General features: G+C 42.9%; 11 non-coding genes across 11 annotated transcripts; all 11 read left to right on the top strand.

Annotated features, from left to right (window-relative positions):
• The first annotated feature begins 993 nt into the window (after positions 1-993).
• On the top strand, positions 994-1,293 carry LOC147734402 (signal recognition particle RNA). Its single transcript, XR_015308076.1, has one exon.
• Positions 1,294-2,890: 1,597 nt separating this feature from the next.
• On the top strand, positions 2,891-3,190 carry LOC147734401 (signal recognition particle RNA). Its single transcript, XR_015307761.1, has one exon.
• Positions 3,191-4,788: 1,598 nt separating this feature from the next.
• LOC147734400 (signal recognition particle RNA) lies at positions 4,789-5,088 on the top strand. Its single transcript, XR_015307760.1, has one exon.
• A 1,597-nt stretch (positions 5,089-6,685) lies between these two features.
• On the top strand, positions 6,686-6,985 carry LOC147734399 (signal recognition particle RNA). The gene has a single exon (XR_015307700.1).
• Positions 6,986-8,580: 1,595 nt separating this feature from the next.
• LOC147734398 (signal recognition particle RNA) lies at positions 8,581-8,880 on the top strand. Its single transcript, XR_015308285.1, has one exon.
• Positions 8,881-10,478: 1,598 nt separating this feature from the next.
• Positions 10,479-10,778, top strand: LOC147734397 (signal recognition particle RNA). The gene has a single exon (XR_015307923.1).
• Positions 10,779-12,376: 1,598 nt separating this feature from the next.
• Positions 12,377-12,676, top strand: LOC147734396 (signal recognition particle RNA). Its single transcript, XR_015308005.1, has one exon.
• Positions 12,677-14,274: 1,598 nt separating this feature from the next.
• On the top strand, positions 14,275-14,574 carry LOC147734395 (signal recognition particle RNA). The gene has a single exon (XR_015308097.1).
• A 1,598-nt stretch (positions 14,575-16,172) lies between these two features.
• On the top strand, positions 16,173-16,472 carry LOC147734394 (signal recognition particle RNA). The gene has a single exon (XR_015308282.1).
• Positions 16,473-18,070: 1,598 nt separating this feature from the next.
• Positions 18,071-18,370, top strand: LOC147734393 (signal recognition particle RNA). Its single transcript, XR_015307845.1, has one exon.
• A 1,598-nt stretch (positions 18,371-19,968) lies between these two features.
• LOC147734392 (signal recognition particle RNA) lies at positions 19,969-20,268 on the top strand. The gene has a single exon (XR_015308070.1).
• The last annotated feature ends 899 nt before the right edge of the window (positions 20,269-21,167 follow it).

Raw genomic sequence — 21,167 nt, 5'->3', positions numbered from 1 at the left:
AAAGTTCTCCAGTATGGGGCTGTCCAGATCATTACTCAATCTACCTTGCATTGGCACAGTATAAAATACGTCATGAAGTCTCCTATGAAAAGGTATACAAATCTGTTTGAATCACTTTTGTTAGTCAGGGGGACCCATTCGCTGGAAGGGGCAGGGAGGACAAAAATAGCTCATTGGTATAGAACACTGAATTAGCAGCTGATTTTGAGGTGGGAGAAGATCGAATAAACCAACCGGACCTCAATAAACGGTTTCTTAGTATGCAGTAGCCCGCAACCACTTCTAACCCAAAAGCGTAATCTCATCCTTTTGCAGAATCAGGCAAGCTTTCACCTGCTCAAGCTGAACTGACATTGGTCTTCTTGGCTAGCAAGAGTTACTCTCTTGAAGCTGTTGAGGCTAGAGAACAGAATTACGCATATTCATTCTTTATAATAACTCTTCTAGCCCTCCCACTCCATACCACTTTATAACTTCCAATGTGGCAGATGTCTTCCATCATTGTGACCCTTGCTGCTTTTCTCAACATTGGCTGGCTCGGCATAACAAGAAGGGATGGATGGCTACAGGAGAGCCTGAATTGTGCCTGTAAGGTTCTACAGGGAGTCACTGGCAGATAATGAGAAACTCAGCCCTAAGTTGGCTCTTCTCCCTCACTTTCTTTCTCCTCTCTCCCTCTACCTATCTCTCACTCTCTAAATACTAGTATTTATATTGTATTCACATCCCCTTCACAAACTTTCTGACCCTACTTCCTCTCTCCCTTAAATCAGTTCAACCCTCTTCTTTTCCTTTAGGAAACTCCACATCTTTTTTAAAGGCCCTTCCCATATTCACACTGCTTCTTGATAAGACATTATTTTTCTATCTTTGCAGGATAGTGAAATAGATTTTCTTTAAATACGGTTGGCATACCATCAATTCATTACACCGTACTTTATCATTATCCTTACTTAAGCAATGCATTTCATCATTAGGACATGTGCTGTGTTTGCCGGGCATGGTGGCGTGTGCCTGTTTTCCTAGCGATTTGGGAGGCTGAGGCTTGTGGATTGCTTGAGCTCAGGGGTTCTGGGCTGCACTCAGCTGTGTTGATCAGGTGTCCATGCTACGTTGGGTATCAATATGGTGTTCTAGAGGGAGCTCTAGAATTTCATGTTGTGTAATGAGAGGTGCACCGACCCAGGCTGGAAACAGAGCAGGCCAAAGCTTCCATGCCCATCGGTAGCAGGACAGCACCTGAGAGCAGTAGGTGTAACACAGCTTGAGCAAAATAGTGAGACCTAGCCTCTCTGTTTTTGACTCAAATGTGAACGTTTTGATTTTTACAAGATGGTAATGAATTATTTTTCCAAAACCAAATCTTTGTTTTTCTTTTGATATTTTTGCAGGAAGTACAATGAACATTTGAACTGGGCCGGGCATTCTAGCATAGCAGACAATTCTCCAGAATTGCGACATATTGCAACAACAAGCTAGCAGGTGGAGAGGACGGAAAACTCTGTGCAGCCTAGAATAGATGGCTGTGTGATTTTCTGCAAGGATGACTGAAATGCATTCTTCATTTTAGAGCACCTGTAGGATTAAATTGATCTGTCAAGTACAAAGGTATCCTTAGAAGAGCAACTTTGAAATGCGTTTGCTGGGTCTTCTGCTGCATTCCTACGTCCAGCTCTAATTCATTTTTTGATTAGCCCTCATTCAATTCCATATATGAATGAGAAGGAGAAATAAGAGGGCCCTTCGCTCTTTGAGAGAAACATGAAAAGACTGAGAACTGTGCAACTCCCAAACATTGGAGCCTTCGGCCTTACTCCAGCCAACTCTTGCGGTTTAATACTTTTAAATCTTGATGTTGTTTAACAATCCCAGCAGAAGGGATCAGGTTGACAGGCGCTGCAGTTCTCCAGTATGGGGCTGTCCAGATCATTACTCAATCTACCTTGCATTGGCACAGTATAAAATACGTCATGAAGTCTCCTATGAAAAGGTATACAAATCTGTTTGAATCACTTTTGTTAGTCAGGGGGATCCATTCGCTGGAAGGGGCAGGGAGGACAAAAATAGCTTATTGGTATAGAACACTGAATTAGCAGCTGATTTTGAGGTGGGAGAAGATCGAGTAAACCAACCGGACCTCAATAAACGGTTTCTTAGTATGCAGTAGCCCGCAACCACTTCTAACCCAAAAGCGTAATCTCATCCTTTTGCAGAATCAGGCAAGCTTTCACCTGCTCAAGCTGAACTGACATTGGTCTTCTTGGCCAGCAAGAGTTACTCTCTTGAAGCTGTTGAGGCTAGAGAACAGAATGATGCGTATTCATTCTTTATAATAACTCTTCTAGCCCTCCCACTCCATACCACTTTATAACTTCCAATGTGGCAGATGTCTTCCATCATTGTGACCCTTGCTGCTTTTCTCAACATTGGCTGGCTCGGCATAACAAGAAGGGATGGATGGCTACAGGAGAGCCTGAATTGTGCCTGTAAGGTTCTACAGGGAGTCACTGGCAGATAATGAGAAACTCAGCCCTAAGTTGGCTCTTCTCCCTCACTTTCTTTCTCCTCTCTCCCTCTACCTATCTCTCACTCACTAAATACTAGTATCTATATTGTATTCACATCCCCTTCACAAACTTTCTGACCCTACTTCCTCTCTCCCTTAAATCAGTTCAACCCTCTTCTTTTCCTTTAGGAAACTCCACATCTTTTTTAAAGGCCATCCCATATTGACACTGCTTCTTGATAAGACATTATTTTCCTTTCTTTGCAGGATAGTGAAATAGATTTTCTTGAAATACGGTTGGCATACCATCAATTCATTACACCGTACTTTATCATTATCCTTACTTAAGCAATGCATTTCATCATTAGGACATGTGCTGTGTTTGCCGGGCATGGTGGCGTGTGCCTGTTGTCCTAGCGATTTGGGAGACTGAGGCTTGTGGATTGCTTGAGCTCAGGGGTTCTGGGCTGCACTCAGCTGTGTTGATCAGGTGTCCATGCTACGTTGGGTATCAATATGGTGTTCTAGAGGGAGCTCTAGAATTTCAGGTTGTGTAATGAGAGGTGCACCGACCCAGGCTGGAAACAGAGCAGGCCAAAGCTTCCATGACCATCGGTAGCAGGACAGCAACTGAGAGCAGTAGGTGTAACACAGCTTGAGCAAAATAGTGAGACCTAGCCTCTCTTTTTTTGACTCAAATGTGAACGTTTTGATTTTTACAAGATGGTAATGAATTATTTTTCCAAAACCAAATCTTTGTTTTTCTTTTGATATTTTTGCAGGAAGTACAATGAACATTTGAACTGGGCCGGGCATTCTAGCATAGCAGACAATTCTCCAGAATTGCGACATATTGCAACAACAAGCTAGCAGGTGGAGAGGACGGAAAACTCTGTGCAGCCTAGAATAGATGGCTGTGTGATTTTCTGCAAGGATGACTGAAATGCATTCTTCATTTTAGAGCACCTGTAGGATTAAATTGATCTGTCAAGTACAAAGGTATCCTTAGAAGAGCAACTTTGAAATGCGTTTGCTGGGTCTTTTGCTGCATTCCTACGTCCAGCTCTAATTCATTTTTTGATTAGCCCTCATTCAATTCCATATATGAATGAGAAGGAGAAATAAGAGGGCCCTTCGCTCTTTGAGAGAAACATGAAAAGACTGAGAACTGTGCAACTCCCAAACATTGGAGCCTTCGGCCTTACTCCAGCCAACTCTTGCTGTTTAATACTTTTAAATCTTGATGTTGTTTAACAATACCAGCAGAAGGGATCAGGTTGACAGGCGCTGCAGTTCTCCAGTATGGGGCTGTCCAGATCATTACTCAATCTACCTTGCATTGGCACAGTATAAAATACGTCATGAAGTCTCCTATGAAAAGGTATACAAATCTGTTTGAATCACTTTTGTTAGTCAGGGGGACCCATTCGCTGGAAGGGGCAGGGAGGACAAAAATAGCTCATTGGTATAGAACACTGAATTAGCAGCTGATTTTGAGGTGGGAGAAGATCGAGTAAACCAACCGGACCTCAATAAACGGTTTCTTAGTATGCAGTAGCCCGCAACCACTTCTAACCCAAAAGCGTAATCTCATCCTTTTGCAGAATCAGGCAAGCTTTCACCTGCTCAAGCTGAACTGACATTGGTCTTCTTGGCCAGCAAGAGTTACTCTCTTGAAGCTGTTGAGGCTAGAGAACAGAATGACGCATATTCATTCTTTATAATAACTCTTCTAGCCCTCCCACTCCATACCACTTTATAACTTCCAATGTGGCAGATGTCTTCCATCATTGTGACCCTTGCTGCTTTTCTCAACATTGGCTGGCTCGGCATAACAAGAAGGGATGGATGGCTACAGGAGAGCCTGAATTGTGCCTGTAAGGTTCTACAGGGAGTCACTGGCAGATAATGAGAAACTCAGCCCTAAGTTGGCTCTTCTCCCTCACTTTCTTTCTCCTCTCTCCCTCTACCTATCTCTCACTCACTAAATACTAGTATCTATATTGTATTCACATCCCCTTCACAAACTTTCTGACCCTACTTCCTCTCTCCCTTAAATCAGTTCAACCCTCTTCTTTTCCTTTAGGAAACTCCACATCTTTTTTAAAGGCCCTTCCCATATTCACACTGCTTCTTGATAAGACATTATTTTCCTTTCTTTGCAGGATAGTGAAATAGATTTTCTTGAAATACGGTTGGCATACCATCAATTCATTACACCGTACTTTATCATTATCCTTACTTAAGCAATGCATTTCATCATTAGGACATGTGCTGTGTTTGCCGGGCATGGTGGCGTGTGCCTGTTGTCCTAGCGATTTGGGAGACTGAGGCTTGTGGATTGCTTGAGCTCAGGGGTTCTGGGCTGCACTCAGCTGTGTTGATCAGGTGTCCATGCTACGTTGGGTATCAATATGGTGTTCTAGAGGGAGCTCTAGAATTTCAGGTTGTGTAATGAGAGGTGCACCGACCCAGGCTGGAAACAGAGCAGGCCAAAGCTTCCATGACCATCGGTAGCAGGACAGCAACTGAGAGCAGTAGGTGTAACACAGCTTGAGCAAAATAGTGAGACCTAGCCTCTCTTTTTTTGACTCAAATGTGAACGTTTTGATTTTTACAAGATGGTAATGAATTATTTTTCCAAAACCAAATCTTTGTTTTTCTTTTGATATTTTTGCAGGAAGTACAATGAACATTTGAACTGGGCCGGGCATTCTAGCATAGCAGACAATTCTCCAGAATTGCGACATATTGCAACAACAAGCTAGCAGGTGGAGAGGACGGAAAACTCTGTGCAGCCTAGAATAGATGGCTGTGTGATTTTCTGCAAGAATGACTGAAATGCATTCTTCATTTTAGAGCACCTGTAGGATTAAATTGATCTGTCAAGTACAAAAGTATCCTTAGAAGAGCAACTTTGAAATGCATTTGCTGGGTCTTCTGCTGCATTCCTACGTCCAGCTCTAATTCATTTTTTGATTAGCCCTCATTCAATTCCATATATGAATGAGAAGGAGAAATAAGAGGGCCCTTCGCTCTTTGAGAGAAACATGAAAAGACTGAGAACTGTGCAACTCCCAAACATTGGAGCCTTCGGCCTTACTCCAGCCAACTCTTGCGGTTTAATACTTTTAAATCTTGATGTTGTTTAACAATCCCAGCAGAAGGGATCAGGTTGACAGGCGCTGCAGTTCTCCAGTATGGGGCTGTCCAGATCATTACTCAATCTACCTTGCATTGGCACAGTATAAAATACGTCATGAAGTCTCCTATGAAAAGGTATACAAATCTGTTTGAATCACTTTTGTTAGTCAGGGGGACCCATTCGCTGGAAGGGGCAGGGAGGACAAAAATAGCTCATTGGTATAGAACACTGAATTAGCAGCTGATTTTGAGGTGGGAGAAGATCGAGTAATCCAACCGGACCTCAATAAACGGTTTCTTAGTATGCAGTAGGCTGCAACCACTTCTAACCCAAAAGCGTAATCTCATCCTTTTGCAGAATCAGGCAAGCTTTCACCTGCTCAAGCTGAACTGACATTGGTCTTCTTGGCCAGCAAGAGTTACTCTCTTGAAGCTGTTGAGGCTAGAGAACAGAATGACGCATATTCATTCTTTATAATAACTCTTCTAGCCCTCCCACTCCATACCACTTTATAACTTCCAATGTGGCAGATGTCTTCCATCATTGTGACCCTTGCTGCTTTTCTCAACATTGGCTGGCTCGGCATAACAAGAAGGGATGGATGGCTACAGAAGAGCCTGAATTGTGCCTGTAAGGTTCTACAGGGAGTCACTGGCAGATAATGAGAAACTCAGCCCTAAGTTGGCTCTTCTCCCTCACTTTCTTTCTCCTCTCTCCCTCTACCTATCTCTCACTCACTAAATACTAGTATCTATATTGTATTCACATCCCCTTCACAAACTTTCTGACCCTACTTCCTCTCTCCCTTAAATCAGTTCAACCCTCTTCTTTTCCTTTAGGAAACTCCACATCTTTTTAAAGGCCCTTCCCATATTCACACTGCTTCTTGATAAGACATTATTTTCCTTTCTTTGCAGGATAGTGAAATAGATTTTCTTGAAATACGGTTGGCATACCATCAATTCATTACACCGTACTTTATCATTATCCTTACTTAAGCAATGCATTTCATCATTAGGACATGTGCTGTGTTTGCCGGGCATGGTGGCGTGTGCCTGTTGTCCTAGCTACTTGGGAGGCTGAGGCTTGTGGATTGCTTGAGCTCAGGGGTTCTGGGCTGCACTCAGCTGTGTTGATCAGGTGTCCATGCTACGTTGGGTATCAATATGGTGTTCTAGAGGGAGCTCTAGAATTTCAGGTTGTGTAATGAGAGGTGCACCGACCCAGGCTGGAAACAGAGCAGGCCAAAGCTTCCATGCCCATCGGTAGCAGGACAGCACCTGAGAGCAGTAGGTGTAACACAGCTTGAGCAAAATAGTAAGACCTAGCCTCTCTTTTTTTGACTCAAATGTGAACGTTTTGATTTTTACAAGATGGTAATGAATTATTTTTCCAAAACCAAATCTTTGTTTTTCTTTTGATATTTTTGCAGGAAGTACAATGAATATTTGAATAGGGCTGGGCATTCTAGCATAGCAGACAATTCTCCAGAATTGCAACATATTGCAACAACAAGCTAGCAGGTGGAGAGGACGGAAAACTCTGTGCAGCCTAGAATAGATGGCTGTGTGATTTTCTGCAAGAATGACTGAAATGCATTCTTCATTTTAGAGCACCTGTAGGATTAAATTGATCTGTCAAGTACAAAAGTATCCTTAGAAGAGCAACTTTAGATGCATTTGCTGGGTCTTCTGCTGCATTCCTACGTCCAGCTCTAATTCATTTTTTGATTAGCCCTCATTCAATTCCATATATGAATGAGAAGGAGAATTAAGAGGGCCCTTCGCTCTTTGAGAGAAACATGAAAAGACTGAGAACTGTGCAACTCCCAAACATTGGAGCCTTCGGCCTTACTCCAGCCAACTCTTGCGGTTTAATACTTTTAAATCTTGATGTTGTTTAACAATACCAGCAGAAGGGATCAGGTTGACAGGCGCTGCAGTTCTCCAGTATGGGGCTGTCCAGATCATTACTCAATCTACCTTGCATTGGCACAGTATAAAATACGTCATGAAGTCTCCTATGAAAAGGTATACAAATCTGTTTGAATCACTTTTGTTAGTCAGGGGACCCATTCGCTGGAAGGGGCAGGGAGGACAAAAATAGCTCATTTGTATAGAACACTGAATTAGCAGCTGATTTTGAGGTGGGAGAAGATCGAGTAATCCAACCGGACCTCAATAAACGGTTTCTTAGTATGCAGTAGCCCGCAACCACTTCTAACCCAAAAGCGTAATCTCATCCTTTTGCAGAATCAGGCAAGCTTTCACCTGCTCAAGCTGAACTGACATTGGTCTTCTTGGCCAGCAAGAGTTACTCTCTTGAAGCTGTTGAGGCTAGAGAACAGAATGACGCATATTCATTCTTTATAATAACTCTTCTAGCCCTCCCACTCCATACCACTTTATAACTTCCAATGTGGCAGATGTCTTCCATCATTGTGACCCTTGCTGCTTTTCTCAACATTGGCTGGCTCGGCATAACAAGAAGGGATGGATGGCTACAGAAGAGCCTGAATTGTGCCTGTAAGGTTCTACAGGGAGTCACTGGCAGATAATGAGAAACTCAGCCCTAAGTTGGCTCTTCTCCCTCACTTTCTTTCTCCTCTCTCCCTCTACCTATCTCTCACTCACTAAATACTAGTATCTATATTGTATTCACATCCCCTTCACAAACTTTCTGACCCTACTTCCTCTCTCCCTTAAATCAGTTCAACCCTCTTCTTTTCCTTTAGGAAACTCCACATCTTTTTAAAGGCCCTTCCCATATTCACACTGCTTCTTGATAAGACATTATTTTCCTTTCTTTGCAGGATAGTGAAATAGATATTCATGAAATACGGTTGGCATACCATCAATTCATTACACCGTACTTTATCATTATCCTTACTTAAGCAGTGCATTTCATCATTAGGACATGTGCTGTGTTTGCCGGGCATGGTGGCGTGTGCCTGTTGTCCTAGCTACTTGAGAGGCTGAGGCTTGTGGATTGCTTGAGCTCAGGGGTTCTGGGCTGCACTCAGCTGTGTTGATCAGGTGTCCATGCTACATTGGGTATCAATATGGTGTTCTAGAGGGAGCTCTAGAATTTCAGGTTGTGTAAAGAGAGGTGCACCGACCCAGGCTGGAAACAGAGCAGGCCAAAGCTTCCATGTCCATCGGTAGCAGGACAGCACCTGAGAGCAGTAGGTGTAACACAGCTTGAGCAAAATAGTGAGACCTAGCCTCTCTTTTTTTGACTCAAATGTGAACGTTTTGATTTTCACAAGATGGTAATGAATTATTTTTCCAAAACCAAATCTTTGTTTTTCTTTTGATATTTTTGCAGGAAGTACAATGAACATTTGAACTGGGCCGGGCATTCTAGCATAGCAGACAATTCTCCAGAATTGCGACATATTGCAACAACAAGCTAGCAGGTGGAGAGGACGGAAAACTCTGTGCAGCCTAGAATAGATGGCTGTGTGATTTTCTGCAAGGATGACTGAAATGCATTCTTCATTTTAGAGCACCTGTAGGATTAAATTGATCTGTCAAGTACAAAGGTATCCTTAGAAGAGTAACTTTGAAATGCGTTTGCTGGGTCTTCTGCTGCATTCCTACGTCCAGCTCTAATTCATTTTTTGATTAGCCCTCATTCAATTCCATATATGAATGAGAAGGAGAAATAAGAGGGCCCTTCGCTCTTTGAGAGAAACATGAAAAGACTGAGAACTGTGCAACTCCCAAACATTGGAGCCTTCGGCCTTACTCCAGCCAACTCTTGCGGTTTAATACTTTTAAATCTTGATGTTGTTTAACAATACCAGCAGAAGGGATCAGGTTGACAGGCGCTGCAGTTCTCCAGTATGGGGCTGTCCAGATCATTACTCAATCTACCTTGCATTGGCACAGTATAAAATACGTCATGAAGTCTCCTATGAAAAGGTATACAAATCTGTTTGAATCACTTTTGTTAGTCAGGGGGACCCATTCGCTGGAAGGGGCAGGGAGGACAAAAATAGCTCATTGGTATAGAACACTGAATTAGCAGCTGATTTTGAGGTGGGAGAAGGTCGAATAAACCAACCGGACCTCAATAAACGGTTTCTTAGTATGCAGTAGCCCGCAACCACTTCTAACCCAAAAGCGTTATCTCATCCTTTTGCAGAATCAGGCAAGCTTTCACCTGCTCAAGCTGAACTGACATTGGTCTTCTTGGCCAGCAAGAGTTACTCTCTTGAAGCTGTTGAGGCTAGAGAACAGAATGACGCATATTCATTCTTTATAATAACTCTTCTAGCCCTCCCACTCCATACCACTTTATAACTTCCAATGTGGCAGATGTCTTCCATCATTGTGACCCTTGCTGCTTTTCTCAACATTGGCTGGCTCGGCATAACAAGAAGGGATGAATGGCTACAGGAGAGCCTGAATTGTGCCTGTAAGGTTCTACAGGGAGTCACTGGCAGATAATGAGAAACTCAGCCCTAAGTTGGCTCTTCTCCCTCACTTTCTTTCTCCTCTCTCCCTCTACCTATCTCTCACTCTCTAAATACTAGTATCTATATTGTATTCACATCCCCTTCACAAACTTTCTGACCCTACTTCCTCTCTCGCTTAAATCAGTTCAACCCTCTTCTTTTCCTTTAGGAAACTCCACATCTTTTTTAAAGGCCCTTCCCATATTCACACTGCTTCTTGATAAGACATTATTTTTCTTTCTTTGCAGGATAGTGAAATAGATTTTCTTTAAATACGGTTGGCATACCATCAATTCATTACACCGTACTTTATCATTATCCTTACTTAAGCAATGCATTTCATCATTAGGACATGTGCTGTGTTTGCCGGGCATGGTGGCGTGTGCCTGTTGTCCTAGCTACTTGGGAGGCTGAGGCTTGTGGATTGCTTGAGCTCAGGGGTTCTGGGCTGCACTCAGCTGTGTTGATCAGGTGTCCATGCTACGTTGGGTATCAATATGGTGTTCTAGAGGGAGCTCTAGAATTTCAGGTTGTGTAATGAGAGGTGCACAGACCCAGGCTGGAAACAGAGCAGGCCAAAGCTTCCATGCCCATCGGTAGCAGGACAGCACCTGAGAGCAGTAGGTGTAACACAGCTTGAGCAAAATAGTGAGACCTAGCCTCTCTTTTTTTGACTCAAATGTGAACGTTTTGATTTTTACAAGATGGTAATGAATTATTTTTCCAAAACCAAATCTTTGTTTTTCTTTTGATATTTTTGCAGGAAGTACAATGAACATTTGAACTGGGCCGGGCATTCTAGCATAGCAGACAATTCTCCAGAATTGCGACATATTGCAACAACAAGCTAGCAGGTGGAGAGGACGGAAAACTCTGTGCAGCCTAGAATAGATGGCTGTGTGATTTTCTGCAAGGATGACTGAAATGCATTCTTCATTTTAGAGCACCTGTAGGATTAAATTGATCTGTCAAGTACAAAGGTATCCTTAGAAGAGTAACTTTGAAATGCGTTTGCTGGGTCTTCTGCTGCATTCCTACGTCCAGCTCTAATTCATTTTTTGATTAGCCCTCATTCAATTCCATATATGAATGAGAAGGAGAAATAAGAGGGCCCTTCGCTCTTTGAGAGAAACATGAAAAGACTGAGAACTGTGCAACTCCCAAACATTGGAGCCTTCGGCCTTACTCCAGCCAACTCTTGCGGTTTAATACTTTTAAATCTTGATGTTGTTTAACAATACCAGCAGAAGGGATCAGGTTGACAGGCGCTGCAGTTCTCCAGTATGGGGCTGTCCAGATCATTACTCAATCTACCTTGCATTGGCACAGTATAAAATACGTCACGAAGTCTCCTATGAAAAGGTATACAAATCTGTTTGAATCACTTTTGTTAGTCAGGGGGACCCATTCGCTGGAAGGGGCAGGGAGGACAAAAATAGCTCATTGGTATAGAACACTGAATTAGCAGCTGATTTTGAGGTGGGAGAAGATCGAATAAACCAACCGGACCTCAATAAACGGTTTCTTAGTATGCAGTAGCCCGCAACCACTTCTAACCCAAAAGCGTAATCTCATCCTTTTGCAGGATCAGGCAAGCTTTCACCTGCTCAAGCTGAACTGACATTGGTCTTCTTGGCCAGCAAGAGTTACTCTCTTGAAGCTGTTGAGGCTAGAGAACAGAATGACGCATATTCATTCTTTATAATAACTCTTCTAGCCCTCCCACTCCATACCACTTTATAACTTCCAATGTGGCAGATGTCTTCCATCATTGTGACCCTTGCTGCTTTTCTCAACATTGGCTGGCTCGGCATAACAAGAAGGGATGAATGGCTACAGGAGAGCCTGAATTGTGCCTGTAAGGTTCTACAGGGAGTCACTGGCAGATAATGAGAAACTCAGCCCTAAGTTGGCTCTTCTCCCTCACTTTCTTTCTCCTCTCTCCCTCTACCTATCTCTCACTCTCTAAATACTAGTATCTATATTGTATTCACATCCCCTTCACAAACTTTCTGACCCTACTTCCTCTCTCCCTTAAATCAGTTCAACCCTCTTCTTTTCCTTTAGGAAACTCCACATCTTTTTTAAAGGCCCTTCCCATATTCACACTGCTTCTTGATAAGACATTATTTTTCTTTCTTTGCAGGATAGTGAAATAGATTTTCTTTAAATACGGTTGGCATACCATCAATTCATTACACCGTACTTTATCATTATCCTTACTTAAGCAATGCATTTCATCATTAGGACATGTGCTGTGTTTGCCGGGCATGGTGGCGTGTGCCTGTTGTCCTAGCTACTTGGGAGGCTGAGGCTTGTGGATTGCTTGAGCTCAGGGGTTCTGGGCTGCACTCAGCTGTGTTGATCAGGTGTCCATGCTACATTGGGTATCAATATGGTGTTCTAGAGGGAGCTCTAGAATTTCAGGTTGTGTAATGAGAGGTGCACCGACCCAGGCTGGAAACAGAGCAGGCCAAAGCTTCCATGCCCATCGGTAGCAGGACAGCACCTGAGAGCAGTAGGTGTAACACAGCTTGAGCAAAATAGTGAGACCTAGCCTCTCTTTTTTTGACTCAAATGTGAACGTTTTGATTTTTACAAGATGGTAATGAATTATTTTTCCAAAACCAAATCTTTGTTTTTCTTTTGATATTTTTGCAGGAAGTACAATGAACATTTGAATAGGGCTGGGCATCCTAGCATAGCAGACAATTCTCCAGAATTGACACATATTGCAACAACAAGCTAGCAGGTGGAGAGGACGGAAAACTCTGTGCAGCCTAGAATAGATGGCTGTGTGATTTTCTGCAAGAATGACTGAAATGCATTCTTCATTTTAGAGCACCTGTAGGATTAAATTGATCTGTCAAGTACAAAAGTATCCTTAGAAGAGCAACTTTGAAATGCATTTGCTGGGTCTTCTGCTGCATTCCTACGTCCAGCTCTAATTCATTTTTTGATTAGCCCTCATTCAATTCCATATATGAATGAGAAGGAGAAATAAGAGGGCCCTTCGCTCTTTGAGAGAAACATGAAAAGACTGAGAACTGTGCAACTCCCAAACATTGGAGCCTTCGGCCTTACTCCAGCCAACTCTTGCGGTTTAATACTTTTAAATCTTGATGTTGTTTAACAATACCAGCAGAAGGGATCAGGTTGACAGGCGCTGCAGTTCTCCAGTATGGGGCTGTCCAGATCATTACTGAATCTACCTTGCATTGGCACAGTATAAAATACGTCATGAAGTCTCCTATGAAAAGGTATACAAATCTGTTTGAATCACTTTTGTTAGTCAGGGGGACCCATTCGCTGGAAGGGGCAGGGAGGACAAAAATAGCTCATTGGTATAGAACACTGAATTAGCAGCTGATTTTGAGGTGGGAGAAGATCGAGTAATCCAACCGGACCTCAATAAATGGTTTCTTAGTATGCAGTAGCCCGCAACCACTTCTAACCCAAAAGCGTAATCTCATCCTTTTGCAGAATCAGGCAAGCTTTCACCTGCTCAAGCTGAACTGACATTGGTCTTCTCGGCCAGCAAGAGTTCCTCTCTTGAAGCTGTTGAGGCTAGAGAACAGAATGACGCGTATTCATTCTTTATAATAACTCTTCTAGCCCTCCCACTCCATACCACTTTATAACTTCCAATGTTGCAGATGTCTTCCATCATTGTGACCCTTGCTACTTTTCTCAACATTGGCTGGCTCGGCATAACAAGAAGGGATGGATGGCTACAGGAGAGCCTGAATTGTGCCTGTAAGGTTCTACAGGGAGTCACTGGCAGATAATGAGAAACTCAGCCCTAAGTTGGCTCTTCTCTCTCACTTTCTTTCTCCTCTCTCCCTCTACCTATCTCTCACTATCTAAATACTAGTATCTATATTGTATTCACAACCCCTTCACAAACTTTTTGACCCTACTTCCTCTCTCCCTTAAATCAGTTCAACCCTCTTCTTTTCCTTTAGGAAACTCCACATCTTTTTTAAAGGCCCTTCCCATATTCACACTGCTTCTTGATAAGACATTATTTTCCTTTCTTTGAAGGATAGTGAAATAGATTTTCTTGAAATACGGTTGGCATACCATCAATTCATTACACCGTACTTTATCATTATCCTTACTTAAGCAATGCATTTCATCATTAGGACATGTGCTGTGTTTGCCGGGCATGGTGGCGTGTGCCTGTTGTCCTACCTACTTGGGAGGCTGAGGCTTGTGGATTGCTTGAGCTCAGGGGTTCTGGGCTGCACTCTGCTGTGTTGATCAGGTGTCCATGCTACGTTGGGTATCAATATGGTGTTCTAGAGGGAGCTCTAGAATTTCAGGTTGTGTAATGAGAGGTGCACCGACCCAGGCTGGAAACAGAGCAGGCCGAAATGTCCATGCCCATCGGTAGCAGGACAGCACCTGAGAGCAGTAGGTGTAACACAGCTTGAGCAAAATAGTGAGACCTAGCCTCTCTTTTTTTGACTCAAATGTGAACGTTTTGATTTTTACAAGATGGTAATGAATTATTTTTCCAAAACCAAATCTTTGTTTTTCTTTTGATATTTTTGCAGGAAGTATAATGAACATTTGAACTGGGCCGGGCATTCTAGCATAGCAGACAATTCTCCAGAATTGCGACATATTGCAACAACAAGCTAGCAGGTGGAGTGAACTGAAAACTCTGTGCAGCCTAGAATAGATGGCTGTGTGATTTTCTGCAAGGATGACTGAAATGCATTCTTCATTTTAGAGCACCTGTAGGATTAAATTGATCTGTCAAGTACAAAGGTATCCTTAGAAGAGCAACTTTGAAATGTGTTTGCTGGGTCTTCTGCTGCATTCCTACGTCCAGCTCTAATTCATTTTTTGATTAGCCCTCATTCAATTCCATATATGAATGAGAAGGAGAAATAAGAGGGCCCTTCGCTCTTTGAGAGAAACATGAAAAGACTGAGAACTGTGCAACTCCCAAACATTGGAGCCTTCGGCCTTACTCCAGCCAACTCTTGCGGTTTAATACTTTCAAATCTTGATGTTGTTTAACAATACCAGCAGAAGGGATCAGGTTGACAGGCGCTGCAGTTCTCCAGTATGGGGCTGTCCAGATCATTACTCAATCTACCTTGCATTGGCACAGTATAAAATACGTCATGAAGTCTCCTATGAAAAGGTATACAAATCTGTTTGAATCACTTTTGTTAGTCAGGGGGACCCATTCGCTGGAAGGGGCAGGGAGGACAAAAATAGCTCATTGGTATAGAACACTGAATTAACAGCTGATTTTGAGGTGGGAGAAGATCGAGTAATCCAACCGGACCTCAATAAACGGTTTCTTAGTATGCAGTAGCCCGCAACCACTTCTAACCCAAAAGCGTAATCTCATCCTTTTGCAGAATCAGGCAAGCTTTTACCTGCTCAAGCTGAACTGACATTGGTCTTCTTGGCCAGCAAGAGTTACTCTCTTGAAGCTGTTGAGGCTAGAGAACAGAATGACGCATATTCATTCTTTATAATAACTCTTCTAGCCCTCCCACTCCATACCACTTTATAACTTCCAATGTGGCAGATGTCTTCCATCATTGTGACCCTTGCTGCTTTTCTCGACATTGGCTGGCTCGGCATAACAAGAAGGGATGGATGGCTACAGGAGAGCCTGAATTGTGCCTGTAAGGTTCTACAGGGAGTCACTGGCAGATAATGAGAAACTCAGCCCTAAGTTGGCTCTTCTCCCTCACTTTCTTTCTCCTCTCTCCCTCTACCTATCTCTCACTCACTAAATACTAGTATCTATATTGTATTCACATCCCCTTCACAAACTTTCTGACCCTACTTCCTCTCTCCCTTAAATCAGTTCAACCCTCTTCTTTTCCTTTAGGAAACTCCACATCTTTTTTAAAGGCCCTTCCCATATTCACACTGCTTCTTGATAAGACATTATTTTCCTTTCTTTGAAGGATAGTGAAATAGATTTTCTTGAAATACGGTTGGCATACCATCAATTCATTACACCGTACTTTATCATTATGCTTACTTAAGCAATGCATTTCATCATTAGGACATGTGCTGTATTTGCCAGGCATGGTGGCGTGTGCCTGTTGTCCTAGCTACTTGGGAGGCTGAGGCTTGTGGATTGCATGAGCTCAGGGGTTCTGGGCTGCACTCAGCTGTGTTGATCAGGTGTCCATGCTACATTGGGTATCAATATGGTGTTCTAGAGGGAGCTCTAGAATTTCAGGTTGTGTAAAGAGAGGTGCACCGACCCAGGCTGGAAACAGAGCAGGCCAAAGCTTCCATGCCCATCGGTAGCAGGACAGCACCTGAGAGCAGTAGGTGTAACACAGCTTGAGCAAAATAGTGAGACCTAGCCTCTCTTTTTTTGACTCAAATGTGAACGTTTTGATTTTCACAAGATGGTAATGAATTATTTTTCCAAAACCAAATCTTTGTTTTTCTTTTGATATTTTTGCAGGAAGTACAATGAACATTTGAACTGGGCCGGGCATTCTAGCATAGCAGACAATTCTCCAGAATTGCGACATATTGCAACAACAAGCTAGCAGGTGGAGAGGACGGAAAACTCTGTGCAGCCTAGAATAGATGGCTGTGTGATTTTCTGCAAGGATGACTGAAATGCATTCTTCATTTTAGAGCACCTGTAGGATTAAATTGATCTGTCAAGTACAAAGGTATCCTTAGAAGAGTAACTTTGAAATGCGTTTGCTGGGTCTTCTGCTGCATTCCTACGTCCAGCTTTAATTCATTTTTTGATTAGCCCTCATTCAATTCCATATATGAATGAGAAGGAGAAATAAGAGGGCCCTTCGCTCTTTGAGAGAAACATGAAAAGACTGAGAACTGTGCAACTCCCAAACATTGGAGCCTTCGGCCATACTCCAGCCAACTCTTGCGGTTTAATACTTTTAAATCTTGATGTTGTTTAACAATACCAGCAGAAGGGATCAGGTTGACAGGCGCTGCAGTTCTCCAGTATGGGGCTGTCCAGATCATTACTCAATCTACCTTGCATTGGCACAGTATAAAATACGTCATGAAGTCTCCTATGAAAAGGTATACAAATCTGTTTGAATCACTTTTGTTAGTCAGGGGGACCCATTCGCTGGAAGGGGCAGGGAGGACAAAAATAGCTCATTGGTATAGAACACTGAATTAGCAGCTGATTTTGAGGTGGGAGAAGATCGAATAAACCAACCGGACCTCAATAAACGGTTTCTTAGTATGCAGTAGCCCGCAACCACTTCTAACCCAAAAGCGTAATCTCATCCTTTTGCAGAATCAGGCAAGCTTTCACCTGCTCAAGCTGAACTGACATTGGTCTTCTTGGCCAGCAAGAGTTACTCTCTTGAAGCTGTTGAGGCTAGAGAACAGAATGACGCATATTCATTCTTTATAATAACTCTTCTAGCCCTCCCACTCCATACCACTTTATAACTTCCAATGTGGCAGATGTCTTCCATCATTGTGACCCTTGCTGCTTTTCTCAACATTGGCTGGCTCAGCATAACAAGAAGGGATGAATGGCTACAGGAGAGCCTGAATTGTGCCTGTAAGGTTCTACAGGGAGTCACTGGCAGATAATGAGAAACTCAGCCCTAAGTTGGCTCTTCTCCCTCACTTTCTTTCTCCTCTCTCCCTCTACCTATCTCTCACTCTCTAAATACTAGTATCTATATTGTATTCACATCCCCTTCACAAACTTTCTGACCCTACTTCCTCTCTCCCTTAAATCAGTTCAACCCTCTTCTTTTCCTTTAGGAAACTCCACATCTTTTTTAAAGGCCCTTCCCATATTCACACTGCTTCTTGATAAGACATTATTTTTCTTTCTTTGCAGGATAGTGAAATAGATTTTCTTTAAATACGGTTGGCATACCATCAATTCATTACACCGTACTTTATCATTATCCTTACTTAAGCAATGCATTTCATCATTAGGACATGTGCTGTGTTTGCCGGGCATGGTGGCGTGTGCCTGTTGTCCTAGCTACTTGGGAGGCTGAGGCTTGTGGATTGCTTGAGCTCAGGGGTTCTGGGCTGCACTCAGCTGTGTTGATCAGGTGTCCATGCTACGTTGGGTATCAATATGGTGTTCTAGAGGGAGCTCTAGAATTTCAGGTTGTGTAATGAGAGGTGCACCGACCCAGGCTGGAAACAGAGCAGGCCAAAGCTTCCATGCCCATCGGTAGCAGGACAGCACCTGAGAGCAGTAGGTGTAACACAGCTTGAGCAAAATAGTGAGACCTAGCCTCTCTTTTTTTGACTCAAATGTGAACGTTTTGATTTTTACAAGATGGTAATGAATTATTTTTCCAAAACCAAATCTTTGTTTTTCTTTTGATATTTTTGCAGGAAGTACAATGAACATTTGAACTGGGCCGGGCATTCTAGCATAGCAGACAATTCTCCAGAATTGCGACATATTGCAACAACAAGCTAGCAGGTGGAGAGGACGGAAAACTCTGTGCAGCCTAGAATAGATGGCTGTGTGATTTTCTGCAAGGATGACTGAAATGCATTCTTCATTTTAGAGCACCTGTAGGATTAAATTGATCTGTCAAGTACAAAGGTATCCTTAGAAGAGCAACTTTGAAATGCGTTTGCTGGGTCTTCTGCTGCATTCCTACGTCCAGCTCTAATTCATTTTTTGATTAGCCCTCATTCAATTCCATATATGAATGAGAAGGAGAAATAAGAGGGCCCTTCGCTCTTTGAGAGAAACATGAAAAGACTGAGAACTGTGCAACTCCCAAACATTGGAGCCTTCGGCCATACTCCAGCCAACTCTTGCGGTTTAATACTTTTAAATCTTGATGTTGTTTAACAATACCAGCAGAAGGGATCAGGTTGACAGGCGCTGCAGTTCTCCAGTATGGGGCTGTCCAGATCATTACTCAATCTACCTTGCATTGGCACAGTATAAAATACGTCATGAAGTCTCCTATGAAAAGGTATACAAATCTGTTTGAATCACTTTTGTTAGTCAGGGGGACCCATTCGCTGGAAGGGGCAGGGAGGACAAAAATAGCTCATTGGTATAGAACACTGAATTAGCAGCTGATTTTGAGGTGGGAGAAGATCGAATAAACCAACCGGACCTCAATAAACGGTTTCTTAGTATGCAGTAGCCCGCAACCACTTCTAACCCAAAAGCGTAATCTCATCCTTTTGCAGAATCAGGCAAGCTTTCACCTGCTCAAGCTGAACTGACATTGGTCTTCTTGGCCAGCAAGAGTTACTCTCTTGAAGCTGTTGAGGCTAGAGAACAGAATGACGCATATTCATTCTTTATAATAACTCTTCTAGCCCTCCCACTCCATACCACTTTATAACTTCCAATGCGGCAGATGTCTTCCATCATTGTGACCCTTGCTGCTTTTCTCAACATTGGCTGGCTCGGCATAACAAGAAGGGATGAATGGCTACAGGAGAGCCTGAATTGTGCCTGTAAGGTTCTACAGGGAGTCACTGGCAGATAATGAGAAACTCAGCCCTAAGTTGGCTCTTCTCCCTCACTTTCTTTCTCCTCTCTCCCTCTACCTATCTCTCACTCTCTAAATACTAGTATCTATATTGTATTCACATCCCCTTCACAAACTTTCTGACCCTACTTCCTCTCTCCCTTAAATCAGTTCAACCCTCTTCTTTTCCTTTAGGAAACTCCACATCTTTTTTAAAGGCCCTTCCCATATTCACACTGCTTCTTGATAAGACATTATTTTTCTTTCTTTGCAGGATAGTGAAATAGATTTTCTTTAAATACGGTTAGCATACCATCAATTCATTACACCGTACTTTATCATTATCCTTACTTAAGCAATGCATTTCATCATTAGGACATGTGCTGTGTTTGCCGGGCAAGGTGGCGTGTGCCTGTTGTCCTAGCTACTTGGGAGGCTGAGGCTTGTGGATTGCTTGAGCTCAGGGGTTCTGGGCTGCACTCAGCTGTGTTGATCAAGTGTCCATGCTACGTTGGGTATCAATATGGTGTTCTAGAGGGAGCTCTAGAATTTCAGGTTGTGTAATGAGAGGTGCACCGACCCAGGCTGGAAACAGAGCAGGCCAAAGCTTCCATGCCCATCGGTAGCAGGACAGCACCTGAGAGCAGTAGGTGTAACACAGCTTGAGCAAAATAGTGAGACCTAGCCTCTCTTTTTTTGACTCAAATGTGAACGTTTTGATTTTTACAAGATGGTAATGAATTATTTTTCCAAAACCAAATCTTTGTTTTTCTTTTGATATTTTTGCAGGAAGTACAATGAACATTTGAACTGGGCCGGGCATTCTAGCATAGCAGACAATTCTCCAGAATTGCGACATATTGCAACAACAAGCTAGCAGGTGGAGAGGACGGAAAACTCTGTGCAGCCTAGAATAGATGGCTGTGTGATTTTCTGCAAGGATGACTGAAATGCATTCTTCATTTTAGAGCACCTGTAGGATTAAATTGATCTGTCAAGTACAAAGGTATCCTTAGAAGAGCAACTTTGAAATGCGTTTGCTGGGTCTTCTGCTGCATTCCTACGTCCAGCTCTAATTCATTTTTTGATTAGCCCTCATTCAATTCCATATATGAATGAGAAGGAGAAATAAGAGGGCCCTTCGCTCTTTGAGAGAAACATGAAAAGACTGAGAACTGTGCAACTCCCAAACATTGGAGCCTTCGGCCTTACTCCAGCCAACTCTTGCGGTTTAATACTTTTAAATCTTGATGTTGTTTAACAATACCAGCAGAAGGGATCAGGTTGACAGGCGCTGCAGTTCTCCAGTATGGGGCTGTCCAGATCATTACTCAATCTACCTTGCATTGGCACAGTATAAAATACGTCATGAAGTCTCCTATGAAAAGGTATACAAATCTGTTTGAATCACTTTTGTTGGTCAGGGGGACCCATTCGCTGGAAGGGGCAGGGAGGACAAAAATAGCTCATTGGTATAGAACACTGAATTAACAGCTGATTTTGAGGTGGGAGAAGATCGAGTAATCCAACCGGACCTCAATAAACGGTTTCTTAGTATGCAGTAGCCCGCAACCACTTCTAACCCAAAAG

The sequence above is a fragment of the Lissotriton vulgaris genome, chromosome 1_2, assembly GCF_964263255.1.
Source record: "Lissotriton vulgaris chromosome 1_2, aLisVul1.2, whole genome shotgun sequence".
Lineage (NCBI taxonomy): Eukaryota > Metazoa > Chordata > Amphibia > Caudata > Salamandridae > Lissotriton > Lissotriton vulgaris.
This window is presented reverse-complemented; position numbering and strand designations above follow the sequence as displayed.